Source organism: Mus musculus, chromosome 1 (genome assembly GCF_000001635.26).
Source record: "Mus musculus strain C57BL/6J chromosome 1, GRCm38.p6 C57BL/6J".
In the NCBI taxonomy this organism is placed as follows: domain Eukaryota; kingdom Metazoa; phylum Chordata; class Mammalia; order Rodentia; family Muridae; genus Mus; species Mus musculus.
In genome coordinates, this window is record NC_000067.6 from 148,577,778 (window position 1) to 148,599,653 (window position 21,876).

Below are 21,876 nucleotides of genomic sequence, written 5' to 3' on the forward strand. Positions count from 1 at the left end.
CAAAAAGGATTAATTTCCTTGTACCTTATCCTTAAATGTCTGTATAACTCCTCCATATTTTTGTATTTAAAATAATTTAAACTTTGTGTACAAAACCAAACTGACTCTTTAGGTTAATTATGAATGTTAGGATGCGCAAAGTGGAATGTTTGTTTGAATGGCACCTATTATTTATATTGAAATGTCCTTGTTTCCAAGTCAATGCAAGCATTCCAAAATGAAATGCATTGGTATTAAAAATCATCTTCTCCTTGCAGTGATGACGATTGAATCCTTTAACTATTTGGAGCATTAATATGTTAACAAAAATTTATGGAAAGACTGATCTACAATCTAAATCTAACGATGCATCCCGAGAAATAAAGGGGAGAACAGGACACCAGGCATGTGCTGCAGAGACTCCTACAGTTCAGTTAGTATTTTTCCCTCACATAGAAAAGGAGGATTTTTGGTTGTGAGCCTAGCCTTTAACGGCTGAGCCATCCTGGAGGGCATCATCCTGAGTGAGGTAACACATTCACAAAGGAACTCACACAATATGTACTCACTGATAAGTGGATATTAGCCCAAAACCTAGGATACCCAAGATATAAGATACAATTTCCTAAACACATGAAACTCAAGACAAATGAAGACTGAAGTGTGGACACTATGCCCCTCCTAAGAAGTGGGAACAAAACACCCTTGGAAGGAGTTACAGAGACAAAGTTTGGAGCTGAGATGAAAGGATGGACCATGTAGAGACTGCCATATCCAGGGATCCACCCCATAATCAGCATCCAAACGCTGACACCATTGCATACACTAGCAAGATTTTATCGAAAGGACCCAGATGCAGCTGTCTCTTGTGAGACTATGCCGGGGCCTAGCAAACACAGAAGTGGATGCTCACAGTCAGCTAATGGATGGATCACAGGGCTCCCAATGGAGGAGCTAGAGAAAGTAGCCAAGGAGCTAAAGGGATCTGCAACCCTATAGGTGGAACAACATTATGAACCAACCAGTACCCCGGAGCTCTTTACTCTAGCTGCATATGTATCAAAAGATGGCCTAGTCGGCCATCACTGGAAAGAGAGGCCCATTGGACTTGCAAACTTTATATGCCCCAGTACAGGGGAACGCCAGGGCCAAAAAGGGGGAGTGGGTGGGTAGGGGAGTGGGAGTGGGTGGGTATGGGGGACTTTTGGTATAGCATTGGAAATGTAAATGAGCTAAATACCTAATAAAAAATTTAAAAAAAAAAAAAGAAAAAACGAAAAAAAAAAGAAAAGGAGGATTTATATGGGTCAGTAGAAAAGATCTGTTCAGGGTGATGCTGTGTACTTTGTACATCCTTTCACATATGCAAGCTACTTGGGCTTGTCTTTTCAAAAGCTGATGGAGTAGCAGGTAATAATCACAGATATAGTCATGTAGGGGAAGATTAGGTGGACTTAATCATCTACCCAAGTATCTTAGTGTAAAGAAGAGAAACTAAAAATGCAATAGTGATGATGTAGCTGATGCCAAGATAAACTGAGTGCAGAAAGACATTCTTGCTTTAAGTGAGTAAAATCATCTTGAGACTGAATAACATTCTTAATGCTTTAAGACAGAATAATCTCATGAAAAGAAAATGATGAATAAATCTACAATTTTGAAAAGACGTTAGTGGAAACTTCCCAGTAACTACAGAAAAACATCGCAGAAGGAAGCATTCAAGATAAAAAGAGAGAATACAGTCTTGGTAACTCTGAAAAGAGAAAATTATAGAAAATGAAATAGTTTCCTACAGGGACTGACAAATGCACAATTTTGAATCCTTGCTGTTTCTATGATATTAAAACTAAATATAGTTCATCTTCTCCATGGCGTCGGGGATAATGCATCGCACTATGAAGGGGCATGATGATTGTGTGCGTTCCGCTGGTTTGTTCTGAATTCTAGATATTGCTATGCCTTTGCTTTTTTTTTTCTTTCATTGTCTTATAGCAGAAAGTTCTGATTTTCTAGGTTTTGGTTTTTTTTAAGCAGTAGTCGAGGTGACAAAATAATAAAATAAAATGAAAAGTTACATATTGGAAACTTGTTTTCTGACCCAGAATCGATTATTTTGTAGGAGAGCTAAATACTCCAAAGGGTGGATATTACAAGGCCTGAGGTGAGGTCCAAGTCTGCCATTTACCATTTAAACCATTTGCAATAATTCCACACAACTGTAGAGAAAGCAATTTGCCCAGACCCTGTAGTTGGAATTAAAACAATGCCAGCAGTGAAGTCTCACAGACACAGCAGCCCTGAAAGGAGGGAAACGGGATGTGAACCTGTTAATCTGGTTATTTCAAAAGCATGTTCCTTTACAGTGAAACTATTTTTAAGTTTTCATATACTTGTATTTAAGGTGTATGAAATTTTTGTGTGAATGTTTACTGTGTGCATACCTGATGTCCAGAATAAAGGGGTTATGGCCCCTTGGAACTGGAGGTAAACATTACACATGATTGTGAGTGCTATGGGTGCGGAGAACTGAATCTGGGTCCTCTTTAAGAGCAGAAAGAGCTCTTAATGACTTGAAGTGCCACAGTAAGGGTTCATACCCACCTGCTCTGAAGGGGAGGAGGATGGAAGAAGAATTGTGGGAGGGGGTGCCAATAAGGGGGACAGGGAGCAGGATGTAAAAATCAGTAAGATAAGAAAATAAAACTTAATATATATGTATATGTACATATATTACATAAAAATGAAAATTCTTTTAACTTCTGAGCCTTTGATCTATTCTCTAAAAACAATTTCTAAAGAAATATTTATTTTCTTCTGTAACATTTAAAATGGAAAATATCAGAATTTTCTCTATGGCACTTTAATAAGGAAGATAAAAATAACCAAACATGATTGTGATAGCCAATTTTGTTTTAACTAAAATGAATGTGTAAGCTGTAATTTAATAATATAATCACAACAACTCACTTTCTTATGGATAGGTAGGAACTGCAATGTTTGGACTCTAGCATACATTCAAGGCAGGAAATTTAAATTTCCATGATTGTAGATGGAAGACTATTATTAATGTGTTTTTCCTTTCTTGTCTCTTCCCTGAAATAGAATTCAAGGCTCATGCTGCGACGCTGCAATATTGTTCCCTGCAAGAAATGATTTTGTTCTGCCTCAGAGGCAATATGTTTTTATGCTTAATTTTGCCCTGGATAACCACATTGCTTGTTGATGTCCTTAAAATGCCTTTTAGTAAAATTGATTTCCATGAATCATCAATAAATCTTGCTTTTAGGATCTAATTCTTTTAGTTACAATTGAAGGGGAAAATTTACGTATTTTACACTATTGCATGCTTATTAGTTGTGATTAAACAGTAGCATTTAAACATATAAGAGGAATATACAAATCATAATTTTCATATGTAGCAATGAGATCACTCATATAATACTAGCTATAGTTATATCACTGGCTTCATATCAGTTTCCTGCAGAAGTAATTAAATAATTTACATTTACACTGCAACAGTGTCAAGCAACTAAATTGTAACTTCTTTAGAAAACAAAGCAGGGCTCCTAAGAGAACCATCAATGCTCTGGCATTTAGAAAGTCACAGAACATAGCCAGTGTCCAACCTTGGTTGTTTCCATATATTTTAGATGCACTTCCATAGTTCACATAATAATAAGGCAATATAAAGGATCTGGCTTATACTTCAGAATAACGAAGGACTTTGTCCAAAATCATACTTTAAAGGTAAGTATATTAAGTTAGATAGTGTTTTGAACTACAGCATCCTGCTTAGTTAGAACAGATCATCATTTATTGAGATTCTTTGTTTTTAAAAAAAGGAGGATTAAAGATCATAAATAGTTTCATTTTACTTTGATATTAAATATAGTCTAAATAAATAAATATAACAATGTTTTATTTTAAAATGTAATTTAAACATTCCTTTACTTTTTTCCTCTGAAATTAATAATAAATGAACAAGAAGTTAGGAGCATCAGTCTAATATCTCATTTTCTGGTTCAGTTATTTTTTTTCTAAGGACAGGATTTAAACATGTCTTTCATGCTGACAAACAAATGAATAGTAGATTGAAGGCTCAACCGTGCAGGTTAACACCAACGATTTCTCTGTAACTTGGTATTCAAGTAACAGGATGAAAGGTTTTAACTGAGAAAGGATAGCTGATTCTAACATATTTGAATACATTAATAGCTTTGAGAAAAGTAAAAATAATGCTATTTGTTAAGTCAATTTACAAATATTTTCACAACAACTTATCGCACGAACTCTGTGTTTAAAAATGCACTGGTTCTGATTAAAACAGATATAGAAATCAATATAATTTCTTTCTTTTGAGAAATTCTAGAATTGTTTTGTCATAGAATCTATTGCAGGAAAAATATTATGTTTTTCCCATTAAAGGCATTAATCAATAGGGAACATAAACTTAGAGACATTGCTTTCTCTAGAAATAATATATACTACGTATGAGTAAGCTGTTGAAATTTGTAATTAGTTAGGGCATGCATGTACATCTTATAAGTATAATTTCAGTGGTTTGGTCACTGATGTAGGTTAATCATTTTTATATGGCTCCCAGATATTTGTGATTCTGCTAACAGAGAGGAACAAGCAATGTTTCCCTAATGGACACAGTTGTGGAAATTATTTAATCCCAATCCAAGGTTTCTACCCCGCCTATGACCATTTAGTTCCTAGATAAAAGACACACAATCATTATATTTACAATAAATCTTAAACAGCACAAGACCTGGGCAGATATCTACCCACTATGCTCTTAGAATCTACTTTTAATATCCCCAAGTTAGTACGTACTATGTTTCGTTTGGGCTGTTCTTTTCTCTAATTGGCCAGCTTTGGGGGCCACATTTTCATGACTCATCTAACCGATGGAGGATTTCTTTTTTCCTCCTTCACTTTTTTCCTCTAGCCATGCTCCAAACCAGAGCCTGGGAAACCTAAACCCCATCTATGTCTCTTCTGTCCAACTGTTAGCTGTCGACATCTTTATTTACCAATCAGAAATAACTTGGGGTCAGGGTCACTTCGGTTTGCATGCAGACTCCAGGTTGTGGGGGCCCACACTTAGCACTGTAATAGACAGCAAGACCAAATCTCAACAGAGACTGAGGAGGCACTAATAAGGAGAAAATCTTATGTCTCCACTATTTCATTTGCTTATAATAGCCTTAGTTCACTCTTTCACCAGAAAGCAAGAATCATCCTGAACACAGTATATGTAGTCTCACTAACTGGTGCTACTGTGCCTCTTGTCTAACCTGTCTCCTGCTCATAGCTGATTAATCATTGTTTTTATATTGGGAATCTACTTTGTTTACTTTCTAAGGACACAGGGAAAATAAAGCTTATGTTATCTAACAAACATTTTTTTATATATAGGAGTTACAAATTAATTGCAGTCCCACAATAAAAAGGGGTGTTCAAAGATCTTCACTTAGTAGTACTGAACAAGTCATGCTTAATTATTTGGGAAGACAGTTTTCTGCCTACAGGCACAAAAGGCATAGTTAAGAGTCACTTAGAGACACAAAGGATATTTCCTAATGCTGAGGAAGAAGAGGCAGATAGATTACTTCCTTAATACTCCATCTAACCAAAGGAGAAGCTGTAAGGAAATGAAAGACTGAGTGACTGAAGCACATGGACACTCTTGGCTAGGGACAAGGTCTTCAGATATTTAAATGTGCTTATTAGAGGACTTTGTCAAGAATGACTGATCTAGATTTCTGTTGTGAAAAATGTACTTATTACATCAGAATTGGAAAACAAATTGTTTGAAGACAATTTGTACAATTTGTAGTTGTAATACAGCTTTCTGATAGCCCACTATTTGAAGCTCACCAAATGAATGTACTAAAAGTGGGTATCCAGAGAACATATCATCAGAATACACTGCAAGTCTTCCGTGCATGCTTCAGCACCAAACAGTACATCTAAACAAATTAAAGTTTGAGTTGTGAAAATCTATGCATTCAGCATAATAAGAGCATGGGAATAATTTGTGGTGCCTGTGGCATACAAGATTAAAGATTATGATACAAAGAAGAAGTTCCCAGCTAGAAAAGACAGCATAGCTTGTGTCTTCTCTCCTAGTATCAGTGGAAGATCCCCAGGTTTAGGAAAGATACTAAATTGTGTCATTTATGGTTCTTTGCTGTATTAGGAGATAAGGCTAAGGGTTGGAAAATAACTGTATCACTCTAAGTTCCTCAGCATGGCAAGCTTAGCATGGTTTCTTACAGACTAGGAAATTCTGTTTTGTTGACTCAGTTAATTGGTCATCCTATGAGTCCAGGGAAGAGGAAAGTGCCTACAATTTAATTCCCTGCTCTCTGATGTGGACTTGGCCCCCACACGCCCTTATTTATGCCTCCATTAGCCATATTGGTATACAGTTCATTGTCTATCACACAAAGTTAAGTGGGCATTACAGCGGGTATACAGAACCACAGCTCAAGTTTTGAGAGATTGAAGCTTGCAAACAAGCCCTAGTATATACCACACATTTATTTTTGGTGTCTTAATAAGATGTTATTTTAATAGGACATAGTTCAAAGTGAGGAGAAGCAATAGCTGTCAGTATAAACTCTAAGGCAAGTAATGAATATGTCTCATAGTACAGAAACTCCAGTAGACATCACAAAATGGTATCAAAGTATTTATAATGTATCTGAGCACTATACAATGAAATATGTTTTAAAATTAAAGTAAATTATTTATTATGGGATCTATGCATTTTGATGTGTACCATACAAATGGAGGGCAAAGGATAACCTCCAAGATTTGCTTTTCTTGTTCCATTGTATAAGTTTTGGAGGATTAACTCAGGTCATCAGGCTTGTTGGGCACAGCGTTTTAATATATTTAAAGTGTAATTTGCTGATAATTTGAGGCCATTCCCAGACATAGACATTGAATTTTGAGGAAGAAAATTTGTAAATGAGCTATTACTAAAAAGGACCCAAAAGTACTAAGATCCATTGGACTTAATTTTCACAAACACATGTGTCAAATGAGTCACTTTAAAAGATGCCACTGATTGCAAGCTTGTACAACCACTCTGGAAATCAGTCTGGCGGTTCCTCAGAAAATTGGACATAGTACTACCAGAAGATCCAGCAATACCTCTTCTGGGCATATATCCAGAAGATGCCCCAACCAGTAAGAAGGACACATGCTCCACTATGTTCATAGCAGCCTTATTTATAATAGCCAGAAGCTGGAAAGAACCCAGATGCCCCTCAACAGAGGAATGGATACAGAAAATGTGGTACATTTACACAATGGAGTACTACTCAGCTATTAAAAAGAATGAATTTATGAAATTCCTAGGCAAATGGATGGACCTGGAGGGCATCATCCTGAGTGAGGTAACCCAATCACAAAGGAACTCTCACAATATGTACTCACTGATAAGTGGATATTAGCCCAGAAACTTAGGATACCCAAGATATAAGATATAATTTGCTAAAAACATTAAACTCAAGAGAACGAAGACCAAAGTGTGGACACTTTGCCCCTTCTTAGAATAGGAAACAAAACACCCATGGAAGGAGTTACAGAGACAAAATTTAGAAGCGTGACGAAAGGATGGACCATCTAGTGATTGCCATATCCAGAGATCCATCCCATGATCAGCTTCCAAACGCTGACACCATTGCATACACTAGCAAGATTTTGCTGAAAGGACCCAGATATAGCTGTCTCTTCTGAGACTATGCCAGGGCCTAGCAAACACAGAAGTGGATGCTCACAGTCAGCTATTGAAAGGACCACAGGGCCCCCAATGGAGGAACTAGGGAAAGCACCCAAGGAACTAAAGGGAACTGCAACCCTATAGGTGGAACAACAATATGAACTAAGCAGTACCCCGTCTTGTCTCTAGCTGCATATGTATCAAAAGATGGCCTAGTCGGCCATCACTGCAAAGAGAGGCCCATTGGACTTGCAAACTTTATATGCTCCAGTACAGGGGAATGCCAGGGCCAAAAAGGGGGAGTGGGTGGGTAGGGGAGTTGGGGTGGGTGGGTATGGGGGACTTTTGGTATAGCATTGGAAATGTAAATGAGCTAAATACCTAATAAAAATGGAAAAAAAAAAGATGCCACTATTCCCGTATCTTTAACTCTTAAGCTAGAATATTCTGGCCACAGCCTCCAAGATTATCTGCTTGCTGGGGATCGATCTTTTGTAATATATTTATATAAGCAGTCAGTTCTTGTTGATTGATGATTTTTTTGCTACTTAAACTTTCTTTTACTTCCTATTCACTAACTGAAAGCATAATTCCTGTGTTGGTTTAACTAAAAATGTCCCCCATAGGCTTATAAGTTGGGGCACACTATAATGAGGTATGGCCTTATTAGATAAGGTGTAGCCTTGTTGGAAGAAGTATTTCACTGGGATAGGGCTTTGACATTTCAAATGCTCAAATCAGGTCCAATGGCATTATCACTTGCTCATGTCTGAAAATCCAGAAGTAGAACTACCTGATCCTTCTCCAGCACCATCTCTGCCTACATGACACTATACTTTCCACAATAGAGGTAATGGACCAAATGTCTGAACTTGTTAGTCAGCCACAATTAAATAATTTTCTCTATAATACTTGCTATGGTCAAGGTGCCTCTGCGCAGCAATAGGACATTGACTAAAACCATTGTGTCAAGCCTTTCCCTTTGTTCCATTTATCATCTGGCTTTAAGAACATGATATCCTCCAGATCCATCCATTTGCCTAGGAATTTCATAAATTCATTTATTTTAATTGCTGAGTATTATATTGTGTAAATGTATCACAATTTGCAAAACACATGAAGAAGAAGGAAGACCAAAGTGTGGATACTTTGCTCCTTCTTAGAATGGGGAACAAAATACTCTTGGAGGGAGTTACAGAGACAAAGTTCTGAGCTGAGAAGAAAGAAAGGGCCATCCAGAGACTCCTCCACCTGGGGACCCATCCCATTTACAACCACCAAACCCAGACACTATTGCATTTGCTAGCAAGATTTAGCTGATAGGACCCTGATATAGCTCTCTCTTGTGAGGCTATGCCAGTGCCTGGCAAATACAGAAGTGGATGATCACAGTCCTCTATTGGATGGAACACAGGGCCCCTAATGAAGGAGCTAGAGAAAGTACCCAAGGAGCTAAAGGGGTCTGCAACCCTATAGGAGGATCAACCATATAAACTAACATGTACCTCCCCATCCCAGAACTGTGTCTCTAGTTGCATATGTAGCAGAGGATGACCTAGTTGGCCATCAATGAGAAGAGAGGCCCTTGGTATTGAGAAGATCATATGTTCTAGTACAGGGGAATGCCAGGGCCAGGAAGCAGGAGTGGATGGGTTGGCGAGCAGGTGGTATAGGGGAATTTCGAGATAGCATTTTGAAATATAAATGAAGAAAATATCTAATAAAAAATTTTTAAAAATTAGAACATGATATCCTTTTGAACACAGGGCATTTGGCGCATAAACACCTATTCTGGTACTCTTTTCCTCCTTAAACTGTAATTTTGCATTTCTCCTTACCATAATTGCTCTTTTTCATTATAGATATGCATGAGTGATTACTAGTAACCAAGTGACAAAATCAATAAGAGGCTATCTTGAAATTTCCTCTGCCAAGGCCATTAACCCAATACTATTAAATTTAACCTCTAGCAAATTTTAAGGACAAGGACAAAAAGCAGACACATTCTTTGCCAAACTTGAACAAGAATAGCCTCTAGGCTACTTAATGATATTTTCCCCCTCTGAAATCCCTTGAGATATATTCCTAACAGTCCACATACTCTCAGCACCAGTGTCTTTCATGCTTCTACTAAGATGGTCCAGTAAGGTTGCTTAAATTACTCAACTACTTTTCTGGTCCAACAACCCACAGTATTCCATATTACTTTACCATACAGCATGGTCAGGTCTGTCACAACAACAGCCCATCCCTGGTACCAACTTCTGTTTTTAAAATGCTGTGAAAAGACAACATGATCAAAACAATTCATATGAATAAAAACATTGAGCTGGAAGTTCCCTTAGAGTTTCAGAGTCTTAGTCCTATATCATTCTGACGGAGACTATGTTAGCATACAAGCAGGCACAGTGATGATGAAATAGCTGAGAATTTTACATCTTGATTCTCAGTTAGCAGGAAGGGTAATACTGGGCCTAGCTAGCATGGGCTATTGAAAACCCAAATTCCACCACCAGTTCCATCCTCCAGGAGGCCTTGCTACTAAGACTGTTGAAATCTATAGGTTATCGCTCCTGGGAAATGCTTTCAGACCAGGCAGGCCTAGAATTACTCTTCAGTGTTACTTCCCAAGCTGTTCTGAAATTGTTCTCTGAGCTCAACAAAAATCCCAATTTTCAGCTCGTCATAGTGACATACACAAATAAATTTCATTCCAGTAGCTACAGTATTGTCAGTGTTTAAAGACCTGCTCATAAAAGAGGTGCCTGATGATTTTGTATCTAACCCTGGCTTCATGAAGAGAATCCTTGTTCCCAGTGCACAGCAGGGGGCCCTAGCTCCAATTTACCTTCCAAAGCTCCCCCCAGAGGATCTTGCAACTATAAAGGAATATTAGTGGCCCCTTTTCCTAGTTCTCCAGCTTAGTTCTCTCTTTCTCCTTGTCACTGTATAGGCCAGCAAAGAATACAGAAGCAGAAAGGTGGTACAAGTCAACTTCTTCAGCTCTATAGGCAAGTGAACAGCTCCATGGAGAAAAGTAATTTAGAGGTAGCATTAAATTGTAGCAGTAGGATTTCTGTTCTCTGCCTCACTCCATTCTCAGTATCAGAGAGCTCTAGCCAAGTAGATGAATGATTCCAGTGTTGGTTCATAAACAAGAAAGCCAGATGACATCTCCCCCTCTAGTTTGTTTACTTCATCACTGCCAAAGGTTTCAATAAGAAGAAAGCTTTGTTAGTATGAATCAACAAATTCTTCAAGGACAAGACCCATGGTGTTTCCCTAGTAATCTGAGACATGTCATATAACACTCAGTCTCCTGATAATTTCATCCAGCCTGCTGCAGAACTTCCTCTGCCATAAATTTACTCAGTCATGACCATAGCCTGTTCTAACATCAACTTCATCTTCATACCCAACATTGCTACCTCAACTTTTTCGTCTTTGAGCTTAATAAGTTGTATCTGACTGTACTTTCTGGCTCCTTCTTGCAGAATAATCTTCCATAATGAAGAAAAATCATATATGCTTTTTTGCTTCATTTTATATGAAGAGAAAAAATATTTTATATGTTATTTCCACAAAGCCTCATCAGTAATATCTGCTGCTTGAATCTTTTATTTATACCTTGTATTGGCTTTCAGGTCTTCAGATATTTGCCTTTTAGCAGATAAATAAATGACATGACCTACCAAGCAGTACCACTGTCATTTTTCTCTTTGGTGACTTCTACCTGAAGCTTTTGTAGCCTTTGCCACCAAGTTTGAGCTTGTTTCTGCCATCTATGGAGGGAAGCAGCCTGCCTGCCAGTAATCAGAATACTATGGACACCAACAGCCATCTTAAGTTAGTTTCTTTCAATATAACCAGTAAAATCTGTCACTAAGCAGCTATTTGCAGGTATGTTTACAAGATTTGAGCAAAATAGCTGTGCCTTGAAAGTCAATACCACTAATAGCAGCATCTTCCATGAATGATTCTCATCACGTACCCAAGATATCATGGTAGTTGGATCTCTGGGCTGGAGGGATCCTCACATCATATTAGTACAGAATTCAAGCCCTCAGGGCCAAAGTGGATGATTCAGACCCAAAGATGTCTTAATTGAAAGAAATATACTGGGGGTGGGGGTTGTTTTTTTGTTAGTTTTTTTCTTGTACCTCTTCAGGGCCCAATTCTGAACTTAAATAAGTACTAGGTAAAGAAAGCCTCTGACCATTCCAGTTCAAATACAAAACAACAACAACAAAAGTACCCAACCATAACCTAAGGGAGAAAATGGTAGCCCAGACCCTTTCACTTTATAAGGAAGCAGGAACTACACATGACAAAAGAAACAATAAAGAACAAAAGAAATACTAGCACATGATATGTTGTGACTTCTGTTCTTCTGTGAGCACACACTTACTGCCCCACCCCCCTTATCAATCCTTAGCAATAGGTTGGGGGTGGAGCAATCCAAGGAGGGGAGGGAGTTTTATTTTCCCAAGGTGTTCTTTCTGGGTTGGCAGTCCTTAATGAAGTACCATTCAAGAATCAGCTGTCTGGCCAACAGATAGTGCTAGCTTGCACTGTCAGTTAGCCAGGCCCAGAATAGGCTGCTACATAAAATCCACTATTTGTTCTAAATTCCATCCAAAGAGAAAGATGTTTCCTGTGAGACAACATTCATTATGTCAGAGAATGCATGGAATCTCTTGGAACCTTTATATGTGTTACATCGGACTGGAGGAAACTGATACACCTTAAGCTCTAAGGAGCTCACTCATTGACAAATGTTCATTGGCTAAAAATGTGGGTTCAGTCAGCAGTGGGATTTCAAATGCCAAATGTTTTTGATGGTACAGAGTGTAGCATGGGGTTTGGATGGGATTGCCTCTAAGTATAAATCACAGATGTGAAAGAATCACTTAATGGTGATTTGAGGCAACTCCACATCAGGTGTGTCTATATTGGGACTCTGCATACATTATGCGTCAGACCATTCTATCTCTGTGGCAGTCTGTCAGTTGTTTTTTGTGCATTTGCCAGTGACGGAACTGGGGCTTTGCACTTAGATTTTAGGCTTCTTGAACCTAATATGGAAATTTTGTACAAGTCTGAGGTTATTTTTGCATATGTCATAGCTAATAAAAGATGTCACCTCATGTTATACAAACAAACAAAGTAACCCCCCCAAAAGTTAAGGGGAAACTTTTATGTATTTTCTAAGTTTCAGAGGATTCAATCCATGAGCACTTGAAGTGATTGGGTAGAACATCATGGTGAGGAGACTGTTCTGACCATAATAAAACTTCAACAACAAAGAAACAATATTGGAAGCAAAAGAAAGCAGAAGAATCTATTCATTATATCCAGGGCATTCTAAAAAGGCACTAGCATCTTGTGCTGTGGTTCTTAACCTTTCTAATGTTGTGACCCTATAATACAGTTCCTGTAGTGGTGACCTCATAAAATCATTTTTATAATGTAAATATTTGTTGTTTTATTTTTTTCCTCATGGTCTTAGGTGACCCTGGTTAAAGGGTTGGTTGACCTCAAAGGAGTCATGACCCATTGCTTTAGGACCACTGACCTTGTGTCTTATCAAAAACCATGGAAGCAAGAAGTATCTGGACAGTTCCTTCAGGGTGATGAATACTAGAAACTTGCCATCAGCAAGTATATGCACAGCACTCTTCTTCCAATGTTGAAAAGAAGGGACTACTTCATGAAGAAAACAAAACAAAACTCAAAGAAAACATGTTGTGGTTAGCCTTGGAGCTAATTATATTTGATGTTAACTCTGTTCTCCTGCGAGTGTCTTCGAACAAGGAATGAGTCAGCACTCAGGTGATTTCCTGTAAACCTCCTTTCCACCGTTATTTGTAAAATAGAGGTGAGCTGATAATTGGGCAGATAAAAGGGGAGGTGGAGCAGAAGGTAGGGAGAGAAGAAGGAGAAAACAGAAGAGGGAGAGGATGCAGAGGAGGAAGAAGAAGAAGAAAAGTGGAGCAGAAGCACTTGGTCTGAGACAGAATTCGCATGTTCTAAGGGGTCTCAGGTGTGGAAGATGGTAGTGTAGCAGTAGATCTGCCCAATCTAAGTGCACAGCATGTATTATTAACTGAGTCATGTTTCCATTGCCTGGGCATATTCGGGTTGGAGATTTACCACAACATAAACACAGCAAGAGGTACAGAATTACAGAGATACTTTTTGGGATACTGCTTCAGTACTTCTTAGAAGGGGAAAGGAAAGACTCATGAGAGGAAATAGACTGAAGGAAAGGCTATCCCATAAACTGACACCAAACCCAGACACTATTACAAATGCTAAGAAGTGCTTGCTGACAGGAGTCAGATATAGATAGATGTCTGCTGAGAGACTGCCAGAGCCTAACAAATACAGAGGCAGATGCTCATGGCCAACCATTGGACTGAGCACAGTAAACCCAATGGAAGAGTTAGAGAAATGACTGGAGGAGCTGTAGGGGTTTGAAACCCCATAGCAAGAACAAAAATATCAACCAACCAGACTCCCCTAGATCTCCCAGGGACTAAACCACTAACCAAAGAATACACATAGAGTGACCCATAGCTCCAGACAAATATGTAGCAGAGGATGGCCTTGTCAGACTTCTATGACAGGAGATGCTCTTGGTCCTGGGAAGGTTCAATGCCCCAATGTAGGGGAATGCCAGGGTAGAGAGGTGGGAGTGTGTGGGTAGATGGGTGGGGAGCACCCTCATAGAAGCAGGGGGAGGAGGGATGGAATAAGGGGTTTCCAGAGGGAAAACTGGAAAAAGGGATAACATTTGAAATGTAAATAAATAAAATATCCAATTAAAAAAAAGATAGATCGGTGGATATCAACCTTTGCTACATATTAAATTTCAAGAACATAGAGATTGTTGTAATAATGTTGCAAGCCTGCCTGTCCCCTGCCCCCTCATCTCCAGTCCATGTGCCTGCCTTATTTCTATTTACAAACATAAAAGGAAAGATTCTACCACCTGAATCTAGGAATAAAGATTATAGATATATGTGTTAAAGTAGCTGAAGAAACAGGAGTTTGCATCTGAGATTTAATTTCATGTGCTAAGAACTTCAATTTTTTCCTTGCTATCAAATTTTGAAAAGATGTACAAACCATGTGTACATTTTCTCAAAATGACAATATTTTCTCAAAAAGGGTGAGCTTAACATCTTGTCTGAATCTACATGAATGCACAAATTATGCACAGGGATTTTTGTCATTACTGTCTTTAAGGGAGACCATGAAGGGGAAAATTGTGAGTGGTTTTAGGAAAGCTTGGGTTATATTTTTAATCAACTGATAACCTGTATGGAATATATTAGGGAATTTTTTAATTTACATAAATATGATACTGATATAACCAAAGACTGACAAATTAGAGAATAGCCAGAGTATATACTAATTATTAATGAAAAATATAGGCAGTCAGAATTTATGAGCTTAGCATTCCAACTGTCTCACAGCTTTAAATTTTCCCATAATAAAGGCTTAAGGCCTTATAACAGGTAAAATTATATTTTATATTTTTACTGTATACTATTAGCCATCTTCTTTTCCCTAGTTGACACACACATTATAAAAGTGACTTTAATGAGTGATAATACTGGCCTTGATTGTTTTCCATTTTATTCTTTTTAAAATCAGTCATATGTTAGAAAAGTATATATTTCTTATAATTAAGATAGAATAAATGTATCCAGTTCCAACGCCTAAAACAAATGTTAGTTGGATGTAATTTTAGTTATTGCATAGCTGACATATTTTTTATAGTAGTAAAGAATTCTACTCCAAAGTATTAATATATCTTTTGTATTTTTACCAGAGTGTAATTTTCAGTGGTATGCACTAAATGTCTAAAATATAAATTTTCCCAATAATAGAGCTACTTAGTTTCAATTTTGTATTACTGATAATGAAGAAGCAGTATTGATTTCAATTTGTTTTTATTGAGAAATCTTTCTACTATAATTTAATGTATCAAAATGGTATATGTTTTTTAATTTTAATGGTTTTAAGGAAATCACATTCACTGCAATTAGATAATTTCTTATTCCAGTCACTCATGTGTTTTATTTCACATCATACCTTGTTCTTATTTTAAAATGTACGTTTTTCTTCCAATAAGTATTGCTCCAACATCCTTGTTATATCAATATCAATATTAATTGTCTTGCTATCAAAATTAGTTTTCTATTATCAAGCTCATGATCTTTTAATTGTGTCTGATAATTCAGTTCAGTGTCTTCCCATCATATAGGAGCATATGTTATACTATGGGAATATTTAAGTAATTTCATTTAATACTCAAAACGACTTCAGCTGAGTATGAGGATATGACTAGAATGACTTCATCACCTTGGAAAAGAGTCTTGACAGGCAAATGATAGCTAATGCTGATTATTCAAAGGCAGTGTTGACCATTGATTTCCACTCTGTAAATCAGAGCTATATATTTTATTTTTATATTTCTTGTTTTAAACTTTGTTTATCAAATGTGTATATTTCTTTTATTTATCAAATAATACTGAGTATGTTCCTAAAACCTTTATGACCATTGAAAAAATATTACCACCATCAAAGTAAGTTTCTTTAGCTCTGAATAATAATAGAGGCTTAATTTTTCCTAAATTGTATTACAATATAATTTTTCATGAAGACATTTTAGAATATTTTAAAGAGTTTAACAAAAAACATCAAAAATGTGTTCATTTGAGATCCCTCCCATATACAGCCACCAAACCTGGCCCTTATTGTGGATGCTGGGAAGTGCTTGCTGATAGAAGCCATTTATAGCTGTCTCCTGAGAGTATCTGCCAAAGCCTGACAAATACAGAGGAAGAAGCTCTCAGCCAACAATTGAACTGAGCTCCAGGGTCCCTGATGGAGAAGGGACTGAAGGAGCTGAGGGGTTTTGCAGCCCCATGGAGGGAACAACATTGTCAACAGGCCAGAACCCCTGGAGCTCCTGGTGACTGGACCACCAACCAAAGAATACACATGGAGTAATCCATGGTGCTGGCCACATATGTGGCAGAAGATGGCCTTGTTGGACATCAGTGGGAGGAGAGGCCCTCAAGCCTAAGGAGGTTCAATACCCCAGTATAAGGGAATGCCTTGGTGGGAGAATGGGAATGGGTGGGTGGGGGATCACCCTCACAGAGGCAGGAGGAGGGGGTATGGGATAAGGGATTTCTGAAGGAAATTTTCCCTGGAAAGGGAAAATATTTGAAATTTAAATAAAGAAAATATCCATATATATATATATATATATATATATATATATATATATATATATGTGTGTGTGTGTGTGTGTGTGTGTGTGTGTGTGTGTGTGTGTAAAGTTTAGCAAGCATTATATCAAGGAATTTTTTAGCACAAAGTCCTTAATGGAGAAGCTAGAAAAATGACCTAAGGATCTGAAGGGGTTTGTAGCCCCATTGGAAGAACAATAATATGAGCCAACAAGGACCCCCAAAACGCCCAGGGAATAAACCACCAACCAAAGAGCACACATGGAGGGATCCATGGCTCCCGCTGCATGTGTCACAGAGGATGGTTTTGTCAAAACTGGGAGGAGAGGCCCTTGGTCCTGTGAAGGCTTGATACCCCAGTGTAGGGGAATACCAGGACAGAGAAGCAAGATTCTTTGGCTATGTGAGTGTGAGCAGGGGGAAAGGGGAGGGGAGAGGGGTTTTGGAGGAGAACCAAGGAAAGGGGATATAATTTGAAATGTCAATAAAGAAAGTATCTAATTAAAAAATACTAAAAAAACAAAAAAACAAAAAAGAAAATGAAAGAAAATAAGAAAATAAGAAAATGCCCCCCCAATAAAAAAACAAAAACAAAAAACCATAGAGAGCTAAATTGGGGTCCCCTACGCACATGTAGATGCTTGTGGTCTTCCTGTAATCTCAATACTTGGGAGATAGAGACCAGAGATCTCTGGAGCAATCTGCTTAAGGGATAAATTAGTTCTGAGTTCATCAAGAGACCCTGTTGTAATAAGTAAAGTAATAACTGAAAAAGACAGGAAGTACCTCTGGCCTCTACATGCATGTGCATACTGTGTGTGTATATCGGCTTACATGTGTGAACATACATATATGCCACACACATATATTATCCAAAAACCTTATAAAAACACTTACAATGATGTCCATAAAGGGGCTTAAGTCTATATAATAAATGCATTGCTTTCAATAAAATTTAAATGTCTGAAGATATATAATACATTTTTACATCATATTATTTGAGTTGTATTTTGGCTTATATTGTAAAATAAAAACAAAGTAATATTGTCCTTTAAATAGTCAGAGTTGATTTCAGAGTTTATGGGTATTTCTTACATTATTTAAAAATAAAAAATAAAGTAAAGAAAATGTGTTCATTTTACTCTATAAATTAGACATGGTTTAATAATATAAATACTACATGATGAAGACCAATAAAATTTTCTATCTTGAGAAGAACAAAAATTAATATGATAATAACTTAGGTACTTGGTAGAATCATAATTATATACACATAATTTATGAAATAACCAAATGTCCTTATTTTGGTAAATGTTTGAACTTGCTGGATTTTATTCTATCTAATAATTATTAGCAATGACATATATAATAATGATCTTATAAATTAGATAACATAAAATTTGCCTCAAATTATTTCATTCTAGAATTCTCATTCTTTTCCTATATCAGATTTAGAAAAACGATTTAGTAGTTTGATAATATGAGGAATACTACAGGTTAGGCTTCTCTTTGATGCCACAAGAAAAGTAGTGCAATTAAAGCAAACGATTGTGTAGAGTAATTTTAATCTAACAACATGGCTGCTCTCGCAAAGGATCACATTCAAAGACCTCCTAGATCTGTACAATCCAGCTGGAATTCCTCTGACTGGAGTAGAGACATACCCTTTGTACTCACCTTTAATCTATAACAATGAAGGTAAAATTAGTTTGTAGAAGGAATCAGCCATATTTGAAGTTGAAATCTAATTGAGGGCCAGACAAAGTGATGAATCACAGAAAGTTTTGACAGAATGAGTCAGAGATAGAATACTCCCTACTCTCTCAAAAACAGCAAAGGAAAGATAATCTATTTAGGAGCAGTGCAAGGAGAAAGAGTCAATCTCTTGAGAGTCAACTCAATGAATGAAATGTAGTGGAGCTGGGTTTACTTGAGAGTTCATGCAGTTTATTTCAGGTCGAGAGAGGCAATGGAAGCTAGAGAATAAGAAGGAAATAGAATATTAGAACAAATTGACAAAGTTAGTTTTCAGCCAGGCAGAGCAATTCAATCAGAAACTGAGAGAGGCCAGATTAAATCAGTCAGCTTGGAGGGACATTTGAACCAGAACAGCTCAGTTAAAGCAGTCAGCCAGATTTCAGAAAGAGCTGGAAAGGGTGAGATTATTCAACAGTAAGCCTCTGATATGACAATTACATCTGGTGAATAAAACATAGTTTTACAGGATTTAAACCTGTTTGAAAATATGTCATAAGTAAAAGTTTTGATATTATGTCTAAAAAAGGTACCGTTTGAAAAATTCAATAATAATGGGGACTATTTCAAAGGATTTTTCACATCTATTTTCAAAGTATTTTATTTTGTCCCCCTTTCTGCTTCCCTACACATTTGTGTTTAATATTCATAAGGGACCCTCTAAAATGTGCCAGAGACCTGGGAGGTGAGAGATTCTCAGTACTCAAAGGGAGAGATCTTGGATGAAATGCCCAACAGTAGAAAGAGGGAACTTGTAGAGACCTCTTCTAGTAGAAAGACAGAACATCAAGTGGAGGGATGGGGTTGCCATCTTACAGTCAAAATTTCTGACCCAGAATTGTTTCTATCTGAAAGAACTGCAGAGACAAAAATTTTTATTATCAATCTAGGCCGGCTGGGGGCAGGGGCCCTTGGGTCTGGAAGCGAAGCTTTGGTAGCTGGATTAAGACAAGGCATTAAAACCTATTCCCAACAAAAGTCTTTATACATGTCTGTATTTTAGGAGTCTAGGAGGATATTAGATTTCCACAAGATTTTAAAAGCTTTTATTGTTAGTTGTCCCTCTGCAAACTACCTCTTTTAACCGGTGCTTCTCTTCTTCCTTTAAACACACTATTCTACTTTACTTTGTGTTGCTTTGTTAATATTATATTCAATTTCTCATTTCTTGGAAAATTTCTATTGCCTACTGTCTTCTTCTTAGCTACCTAATCTTTGTGGATATTCAAAGTGAAACACACATACCTGAAACTTAAATCTAACGTACACATATAAGAGAAAACATGAAATATTTGCCTTTCTACTTTCTTTTTCATTAGATTGAGGTGATTAGATCACACGTTAAGGTCCTTGACCCATTTGTATTTACTCTGTGTACTTGACTGAAGCCTAATTTTGATCTCTGAGCGCTCCTTTCTCTTTAGCCTTAATACCTATGATGTCTTATCTCACAGACTACACAGTCACTGACATTATCCCAAACTCTAGCTTTTAGTTCCTCAGCTTTGTGTAAACATACATTCCTCTGAGACTTTTGCTTTCAGTTGTGAAATGATTGTAGAATTATCAAATATTGTTCTTGAAGTCTTTGTTTGATTTTACCATTATGCAGTGAACATAGCCTATACTGTCTTTTTCTTGCTACCTGAAAGCAAATTTCTTTCTTGTAGTTCTTTATGGTGGTAAAGCCTAATTCTGTACCTGTTACTGCATTCTTACTACTTCACATAAACATTTGTGATACTCCTTACAATCAGAATACATTTGTTTAAATTATCCAAATACAATAAGAGTTATTCACTGAATTGATCCCATGAGGAATTTTTGCATATAATAAAATGTTTTATCATGGCTTTCATATCAAAACATATATTATAATGTGCTTTGGGAAAAAAATCTTTGTGCAGTAAATAAAATTCTGAATATTCCTGATAATTCTGAAATGTTTCAAATTTGCAAATAACCTACATCCATAAGAAGGTTAAGAAAAATTGAAAGGCACTTACTATTAATCAGCTTAATTATTTGAACACTATTCAAAATCACTTATTAGTAGGTAGAAATAGTACAGTTACAGAAATAACAATTGGAAAAATTAGACTAAAGAAGTAGAGTGTTCAATTGGAGGCAATGCTTAGGTAAGGCATAATAGGGTATAGGAATATTAAAGTAGATTTAAATTCCTCCAGAGAGACAGAGAAGGGAATAAATCAATTTTCCTAACAAATCCATTCCTTTTCTTCCTCCTTAATTCTTAGAGTGATACAATAGCTTTATCTATTATAGAGAAAGCTGATATTCTTTCTTTATTATTGTTTGTTAAAAGAATAAAGCTATGTCAGTTGTTTAGAAGAATCAGTCATTTCATGGAGAGATTAATATCCTTCTATTAATTTCCAATAAAAAGTCCTAAAACTTTTAAAGTAAAAGGTTGAAACACTAAGGGATAAATATTCATGAACATAACAGAACTATAGAATCCAGACAATTAGAAAATTCTCATAGAACCAACCACTCATCACAACAATTAGAAACTAGATATTATTACCTCATTCAAAATATAGAATAAGTTAATAACTAATCTCAAATTCTACTCTCTAAAAAGAAAGTAGATACACAAATTTAATTTTAATTTAATTTAATTTGCTTATTTTGTGGATTTGGAAATTGAATTTAATTGTGCTCACTTTTATCTAAGATATTTTTATCAGTACTTTGAAAATGTTATTGAGTTTGATTATATCCATCCACCATGACCTCCCTCTATATCCTAGTGCCTTATCCAGTCATTCTTTTAATTTCATTTCTTTTTGCTTTAAAAATATATATGCTATTCTCTTCTATTTATATGGGAATTTATCCTGCATGCATTTTGTGTACCATTTGCTTGTTTAGCTCCAGTGGGAGCCAATAGAGAATATCAGATCACCTGGGAATGGAGTTAAACAAAGACATGAGCTGCCCTGTGTGCCCTAAGAATAGAATCAAGATCCTCTGGCAAAGAAACCACTGATCATCCCAGCTGAGCCTCCCCGACCTAATGTCTTCTGATTTTTTGTGTGTTATTAACATCTATTAGCCCAATCAGTATTGCCCAAATCCACATAGGATTAGGGCTATCCACTAAGACAT